Source organism: Pituophis catenifer, unplaced genomic scaffold (genome assembly GCF_029215685.1).
Source record: "Pituophis catenifer annectens isolate HBS135680 unplaced genomic scaffold, rPitCat1.0.hap2 SCAF_7, whole genome shotgun sequence".
Taxonomy (NCBI): Eukaryota; Metazoa; Chordata; class Lepidosauria; order Squamata; family Colubridae; genus Pituophis; species Pituophis catenifer.
The window spans coordinates 57,543,293-57,552,778 of NW_027256887.1; positions in this window are offsets into that span (position 1 = coordinate 57,543,293).

Below are 9,486 nucleotides of genomic sequence, written 5' to 3' on the forward strand. Positions count from 1 at the left end.
AACACACCAGAATTGTTAAGCCAAAATCATGCTATTTTGCCAGAGCTGCATGAATCAAAATGGTACGGTTGAGGATTGGATTGTTCAATCCTTAGACCTGCCAAAGCAAATCTCTTGTAATATGCTGAGCATCCAATCTGAAAAACACCCAGCAATATACATAGGCACACATATCAGTTGCATGCACTGTCACACACACCACATGCAAATCTGGTCCCCAAATGAATAAATAAAAGATAGAAAACATCTCCATCTTTTAACCAATGGGTGTTATTTGTTTCTACTGTAATAACTTACTAATATGCACCAAGATTGATTGGGAGATTGATCAGGATCTATTAGAATTTTGAGTAACAAAACAGTAAAGATTTCCAAGGCTCAGTTTTTGAAGAGTAATAAAATAACTCTTCTCCTCTTGGGGAAGCAATAGTAATTTTGATCTGGCGGGATTCCCCCCCTGCTTTTTGCATGGATCTAGTGTTTAAAATACTCCACACTCAGAAAGTTTTGATTCCAATAGTACAATTTTCACATCAGTTTCAAGTTTATTTAAAAAGTAGTAAGTCAACTTTCAAAAGAACTACAGAGACAGATGGAGGGCTCATACAGAGAGCTATATTGTGTATATTGGTGTTGGATTGGCTGTTCTGCTTAAATTGATCACTTTCCCCAATGCCTTTCAGATGTGACTTGATTAAAGCCAATTTAATATTAGGGTTGCTATGATGCCTGCTATTACAAGTTAGGCTTTCACACGACACATATTACCATGCAACTGAAGTCTTCGTGTTCCTGCAGAATAGCATTTTGCAGATAAATGATGTTCCTTCTTTTCCCTACAAATTATCATTCAATTAGAGCAGTGGTTCTCAACCTTCCTAATGCCGCGACCCTTTAATACAGTTCCTCATATTGTGGTGACCCCCAACCATAAAATTATTCCTAAACCCATTGAAAATATGTGTTTTCTGATGGTCTTAGGTGACCCCTGTGAAAGGATTGTTCGACCCCCAAAGTGGTCGTGACCCACAGGTTGAGAACCACTGAATTAGAGGAAAGGAAATTTGCTTTAGAAATTCTATCAAAGGAGACATTTTTATGGTGGATTGTGCGTTTCTTCTACATCAGGGGTGTCAAACCCGTGTCATCACGGCGTTGTCATGTGACATATCGTGACTTTTCCCCCCCTTCGCTAAACCTGGCATGGGTGTGGCCAGTGCACGATGCATCTGGCCCACAGGCCACGAGTTTGACAGCCCTGTTCTACATTATTTGTTATCAGGTAGTTGAAGGCTATGTTTGAGTGGCCTGACTTTTACTGTATAATCCTTTCTTCATGTCCATTAAATCCCATGAAAGAGATTAAGAAGGAATTCATTTAACTAGATTCCTTCAGCAGTGGTGTTATAGGGAATCCTACTTTTAAGAAATTGTTAAAGAATTTTTCCTTTCCCTGGAAAAAATTTCAAACCTAGTTCAACCACAGTCACCTGAAAAAAAGGGCCATATGTGTATGCAAAATTAATCCAACAGTGTGGTGAATTCTTTCACTAATATAATGGTGTCTTCCACATTGAAGCTAAAATTGTTTCCTTGATTTGAGCATTAGGTGTTGAAAGAATCTTAAATATTTCAGAGTTGCCTGAAATACTTGCAATATTTATAAATAGTGAAATGGCTTGGCCAAAAGTACCGTGTAAGGAGCAGAGAAGAGCTACATCCTAACAAAAGAAGGGGGTAGAACAGCTTCACCAATCAGCCTCTCACATGTAATAATGAAAATAACTTTTACACATGCAAACTAGTGGAAAAATAAAACAGAAGGTAACAGGGTCTTGTGGCTATGCTTATGTCCTTGGAAGAAGAATTATACACAGTACTGTTTTGCACGTCTACACTGATAATTATATACAACTTTTTAAAGAAGCTTGTTCTGCACACTGGTAAATTTAATCCCCCTTATTTTTTGTATAGATAAACACATCTCAAACAGTAAGCCCTTGAACCACAGTCTTTCTAAGAAGGCCCCAATCCTCCCACAGTTGTCCATACCCAACTAATACTAAAACATTGAAACCTACAGTATAATATGATGTCCTCAGATGTCCTTCAACTACTGGAATGGTTATGAAGATTTTAGCTAGAAGATAGTGACTTCCTTAAGAATTTCAAAACTGCATTTTTGAGATATGGAACCAACATGTCTAGGCACTTGGGCTTTGCATCCTTCAAAAATCAGATAAGTGATGAAGATGTTGTGCAAGCATAGCATCTCTCTGTTATTTGTCAAAGGAACCTAACCTTTTTTCAGGCTTCTGGGTGAGACTGAAAAAAGAGAAATGCTCTGTTTTAAGGAATTTGCTTATTAAAATTTCCATGCATAGAAAAAAAAAAGTAAGAGCTGTACAGTGCATATCTGATTTAACTTGCATTATTTTTTAATTTGTCTAATTTTTGGTACAATCAACAGGAACAATTTACTTATGACTTGCAGGAGATCCAAAATCCAGCCCTCAAATATCTGAACACGAGGACTACTGGAGCTGGACTTCGAAACAAACCAAACACCAAGATGGCAGCAAAGAATTATAATTTTATATGCATTTTAGTTTTCATCTTGTTCAAGGGAAGATCTTACAGTCCAACAAGAACCCCTGAAAGCTGGAAATAGAAATTTCTTCTTATGCCTGATGAAATGTGTTTGCATCTAATTTTGCAGATATAAGTCAATCTTTACTAATGTTCCGAGTGTTTCTTAGAAAAAATAGAATATGATCCCTGTAATTTCATTTAGATAATTCTACTTACATTTATTAATAAACAGACTGGTTCTTTTGCTTTTCCAGTGTCCAAGACTAGCCACCATTTACAATTCTGAAATATACTAGACTATAAATCGCTATAGATATGGTTCTTATGATGTGAGATTTCTAAGCAGAATTTTAGAATTAGAATCAAACCTGAGTCACTTTTCCCCTTAACCATTTGCCCTGAAACTGTTAACAACCTCTTAAGAAATAGAAGTCAAAAAGGAAGTTGCTGTCTCCTCAATAGGAGAAATATTGGCTGAAATATACATTGATCTGTCACTCTAGATTTCATGATTACAACAAGAAGAGAATGCTTATGTCCAAAGGGAAAGCATGCTGGATTGTTTCTGTCCATATCTTGGATATTGAAAATCTTTACATTTGCAGGTTTATACATTATACAGTAGTGGCCAAAATTGTGGAACCTTTTGGGAAAAGTGTATTTTTGAGGTTTGAGGGCTAATAACACCACTTTTTTTTTTTTTTTGGAGTTTCAAGATAATCATATTCCACTGCTAGAATGGCCTGGGAATAGCCCAGACCTTAACCCAATTGAAAATCTATGGAGCTGACTAAAGAAACTTGTTAGTCAGAAGTGACCCAGCAATAAAACCCAGTTAATAGAAGCAATCATTCAATCTTGGTTTCGCATTATAACAGCTGCAGAACTTGGTTCACTCCATGGCAATTCATGCTAAAGGTTACCCAACTAAGTATTAACGGATGTGATAATTTTTGTATATCTCGGTTTTTTTACGTGTTTCACTTTTCTTCTTTATACTTTAACTGCTATTCTAATAGCAAATCCTTCATAAAAGTTATTGCATTACATTCTTGATTAAATTATCTTTCCATTGATATATAATTTATATATAATTATATATTTATATATAATTATATATATATAACTGTTGTGAGCCGCCCTGAGTCCTATGGAGATAGGGTGGCATACAAATCAAATTAAATAAATACATACATACATACATACATACATACATACATACATTTTATGGTACTACTCCCCCGCAAAAAAGTGGTGTTATTAGTTAGTTTTAGAAAATACACTTTTCCCAAAAGGTTCCCACAATTTTGGCCACTACTTTAGTTGCCATTGAAAACTATTCTAAAGTGTCCCATGTTCTAGCAGTTCTCAGTTGATGAGTAATAAAAAGGACATTGAATAATTGAATGATTGTTTATGATTATTTTCTTATGTCAAAAAAGTGATTGATTGATTCACTGATAATTCTGGAAACTGTACTAAAACAAAAGGTAGTATATTCTACTACTCTATTAACTCAAGGATGCATGAACATTAACTAAATTACTTGAAAATGAATTGTGAGCAAGGGATAATTGCTTGAATATAAAAATGAAACAAGTAACATAAACATAAAGCATAAAAGATGCAATATTGACATGTTCTTGGGGACATTCAGTGACATCCAGAATCTCACAGAGATACAGGAAGAAACATTTCCTAAGTGTCATTATGCTGCCCTATAACAGATCCTTATTCTGCACCAGCAAGTAAAAATAAAACCTCAGCTACATAGCAATTATTTTTAAGGGAAAAAGTGACATAGACTCAAGAGAGCATTAGCTTGTGCATGGAGTCACTTTGGTTAAATGCCAAAGCCTCATCATCCCACGCTTCTCCTTTTTGAAGACGTTTTGTGACAGGAGGAACACACTGTGAGACACAACATTTGTTTATTTGCTTGTATGGAATAAGGCAATAGTAAACCATTACTATATTTTTACCAAGAAAACCACCTGGATAGAAAACATAAAATAGTTGGCAATATGGTGCCACATGAGGATTCCTCAGGTCAGATGGCACTCAAAATCCTGCTGAGGAAGAGCTGAGAATATTTTGGAGTACTAATAATGTGGCTAAGTTAAAGTCTTTTGGACGTCATGTTGATGATATTCCATTAACTCTGCACCAGTTAACAGTGGTGTTCCCCAAAACAGCGTTCTAGGACCAACACTCTTTCTGCTTTATATTAACGACTTTTGTGATCATATTACAAGCAGCTGCATCCTCTTTGCCGACAATGTAAAACTATTTAACACCACAGGCAATTCTACTACCTTACATGTATCTGAATGGTCAAACAATTGGCAACTCCAAATCTCTGCTAATAAATGCTCAGTCCTGCACATTGGCAATAAAAGTCAGAACAAGCTGGGTGGAAATGATCTAAAAGATGACCCACACTCTGTCAAGGACCTAGGAGTACTCATTTCAAAAGATCTAAGCCCCAGAGCTCACTGTAACAACATTGCTAAAAAGGCATTAAGAATTATCAACCTTATTTTACGAAGTTTTCTCTCTCTATATTTCTAACTAGGGCATACAAAACTTTTGCCAGAGCTATCCTTGAATACTGCTCACCTGCCTGGAACCCACACTGTATTTCGGACATTAATACATTAGAGAGAGTCCAGAGGTATTTTACAAGAAGAGTACTAAACTCCTCTGCTCACAATAAAATTCCTTATATGACCAGGCTTGAAATTTTAGGCCTGAATAACCTTGAATTACGCTGTCTACGTTCCGACCTAAGCTTAGTACACAAGATTATCTACCTTAACGTCCTACCCAGTGGTGGGATTCTGCCGGTTCTAGGCGGTTCGGCCGAACCGTCTGTTAAATTGCTGGCTTGCCTCGCCCCTTGCCCCGCCCCTCTGCACCACTATTTATTGCCAATAAATAGTGGTGGGTGAGGGGCGGGCGAGCCAGCAATTTAACAAACGGTTCAGTTTTTTTTTTTTTTTTTTTTGTAATTTTATTGGCCTTGCAGCACACCAAACCGTTTGTTAAATTGCTGGCTCTCCCGCCCCTCGCCCTGCCTCCCACCCGTGTGGCGCCAGCTTGGCTGTCTTAGGAATTCTGGGAGTTGAAGTCCACAGGTTGTAAAAGAGCCACAATTGCCCACCCCTGCCCTAGCTCATCCAGTCGCTGGGGAGACGCGCGACTTTTCTCTGCCCTGGAACACTGGCTGCAGCCAAAGCTCTGCATCGTAATAGGCTCCAGGAGGAGGAGGGGCACTGTCTGCCCCATTGCGAAGCTCAGTAAGAGCAAGAAGAGCCAGCTGCAGGCGCAGCCAGACGGGCGCACACGCAGTGGGGTGCAGGCTTAAGGTGCTGCCTCCAAGCCGAGAGGTGACCCGATGGTGCAGTAGGTTCACTGCCACCTCTGCCCAGATGGGAGAGAAGAAAGAGATGGAGAGAAAGAGAAATGAAGGAGAGAAATGGGGGAAGAAAGAGAAATGAAGGAGAGAAAGGGGGGAGAAAGAGAGATGAAGGGGAGAAAGGGGGAGGGAGAAAGAGAGATGAATGGGAGAAAGAAAGATGAGAGAGATGAAACACACAGAGATACCTGTTTAAAAGAAAATACTGGGGGCCACAAAACCTGGGTGGGAGTAAGTGATATGGAGTTGGCAATGCCCACCAAGGTTTAAGGATGTGTTTAAGTGTTTACATGTGTTTAAGGTTGAGTATTTAAGGTTGCAGACCCCTGACCTATCCCATCCGATCGCTTCACCCTGCAGCCCCATCTCCCACCTGGGCAGCAGCAGCCTACCTACCCCGGTTGTATCATCTTGCCCTGCAGCCGGCCCGAACGCCCGCCTCGGACTGCTCCAGCAGGTCATTTTTATTTAATTAAGAATGCTGCAATGGGCATAAATGATGACCGGTCAAAAGTGCGAGGACCTGTCAGAAATAACTTTTTTCAGCCCTCTGGGTAGTCCTGACTGTCCTCACATTTTACGTTTTGCGCCCTATCTTGTCACCGTGGGGAAGAGAAGTAGTGATGAAATGACTGACACGGTTGTTAAGAATGCCGCAACGGGCATAAATGTGAGGATGGTCATAAGTGTGAGGACCGGTCAAAAGTGCAAGGACCAGTCAGAAATGACTTTTTTCAGCCCTCTGAGTAGTCCCTATGCACATAGCCATGCCCACCCGGTCACATGACCAGCTAGCCACGCCCACCCAGTCACATGACCACCAAGCCACACCCCCAACTAAACCACGCCCACAGAACCAGTTGTTAAAAAGTTTGAATCCCACCATTGGTCCTACCTGTTAATGACTTCTTTAACTTCAATCACAAAAACACAAGGGCTATCAATAGATACAAACTAAATGTAATTTGCTGTAATCTTGATTGTAGAAAATACGACTTCAACAATAGAGTAGTAAATGTCTGGAACACTCAACCTGATCCTGTTGTTAGTTTCTCTAACCCCCATACCTTTTACCTTAAACTGTCTACCATGGACCTTACACGTTTCTTAAGAGGTCCTTAAGGAGGCGTGCATAAGTGCACCAGCCTGCCTACCATCCCTGTCCTACTATCCCCATTTATTTGTAATAATTTTATGTGTTTATGGCTATATTTTGCCTATTTATATCCATTTATTTGTGCCATTTTTTTCATGTGTCCATGTCTATGTCTATACTGATACTTGTTTCCTTGTACTTGTTGACATACAAACAAATAAAAATAAATAAATAAATAAAGGGGAAAAATATAAAGTTGCAAAGACAAACTCAATGGGAATATGGAATATAAGATGTAGGAATGCAGGAAAATCCAACACAATGAAAGATGAAGTAAAATGACTACAAATTGACATCTCAGTGAATTGGGACCACTGATGCAGATGGAGTTGGATGAGTTTTATGACCAGGTTCAATCTAAAATTGGCATAATATACAAACAACATATGCCACTTGTGAATGGTGACTGGAAATATTAAGGAGAAAAATGTTGGATTATGTAGTGTAGGAAACCAAAATGAAGCCGGAGAATGACATATCAATATCAGCCACTCTAGTGTTGCGCTCATTGCTAACACTGTCTTCAAACAACCAAAATGGTGATTGTACTGGGTAGATAGATATTTAATTGACTACATTATTGCTAAAACAAGATAGAGCAACTCAGTTATAACATCAAAGACATGACCAGATGCTGATTATGGAACAGGTCATGAACTGCTTATATGCAAGTTCCAAGTTAAGCTAAAGCAGAAGAAAGCCAACCAGTTTCCACAATATGATCTTGAGCATATGCCTACCCTTTCAAGGAGAACATCATGAATCACTTTGATGTCCTTAACCTCATTAATAGAGAATGAGAGGAATGGTGGGTTGAATTTAAAGATGCTATCAAGCATTAAGGTGAAAAGAAAATACTAAAAATGAAAAACAGAAGAAATCAAACTGATGTCTGAACAAACCATAGTAATTGTTAAGAAGGGAATAGAAACCAAAGCCGAGAAAGACAAAAATCTCAAGAAGATACTTTGTTGGAATGCTCCAACACTGGAAGTTTTTAAGAAGATGTTGGATAACCATTTGTCTGAAGTGGTGTAGGGTTTCCTGCCTAAGCAGAGGGTTGGACTAGAAGACCTCCAAGGTCCCTTCCAACTCTATTATTCTATTCTATTCTATTCTATTCTATTCTATTCTATTCTATTCTATTCTATTCTATTCTATTCTATTCTATACAATGAGTTTCTGAGACCAGTTAGAAGAAACAAGTAGTAGTATTACAATAACATATGCAAAGACATAGAACCGTGATGGTGAACCTATGGCACGTGTGCCACAGATGGCGCGTGGAGCCATATTAGTGGGCACGCCAGCTCAGCTCTGGGGCGCATGCGTGCACCGGCCAGCTGATTTTCAGGCCTTCTGGACCCACCAGAAGTAGGGAAACAGGTTGTTTCCTACCTCTGGAGGGCCTGGGGGGGTGGGGAAGGCCCGTTTTTCTTTCTTACCTGTCTCCAGATCCTCTCTATTTATCTGGGAAGGGCGAAAACAGCCTTTCCCACTCCCTTGGAGGCCCTACGGAGGCTGAAAGGACCCATTTCCCGACTCCCAGTGGGACAGGAAGTGACTTTTTTTTCTGTCTAGAGCCTCCAGAGACTCCTAGAGAGGCTCCTAGAGATTCCTAGAGAGGCTCCTAGAGACTCCTATAGAGGTTCTGGAGGCTGGGGACAGCAAAAAATGTCACTTCCTGTCCTACCGGGAGTTGAGAAATGGGCCGTTTCAGGCCTTTGGAGGGCCTCCGAGAGAGTGAGAAAGGCTGTTTTCGCCCTTCCCAGATAAATAGAGAGGATCTGGAACCAGGTAAGAAAGAAAAACGGGCCTACCAGGCCATCATGTGCCAGGAGCGGAGGTGGGGTTGCGCGCGCATGCACATGGGCATGTGCGCGGGTGACCCTCCCCCACCCCCCCCTCTCCTGGCACGCGATGGCAAAAAGGTTAGCCATCACTGACATAGAAGATATAATAGAAAAACAAAGAAAGCCTTCCAAAGATATCGGAACTCAGAAGAAGTTTCCAACCTTGAATTGGTATACTGAAGGATATCAATGGACAAATACTAACTAATTTCATCAGGATAAAGCTGTAAGGGATCTTGGAGGTCTTCTAGTCCACCCCCCTGTTTAAGCAGGAGATCCTATACCATTTTGGACAAGTGACTGTCCAGTTTCTTCTTAAAACCCCCCAGTAATGAAGCACCCACAACGTCTGAAGGCAAGCTATTCCACCGGTTAATTGTCCTCACTGTTAGGAAGTTTATCCTTAATTCCAGGTTGCTTCTCTCCTTGATTAGTTTCCATCCATTATTTCTTGTTCTGCCCTCTGG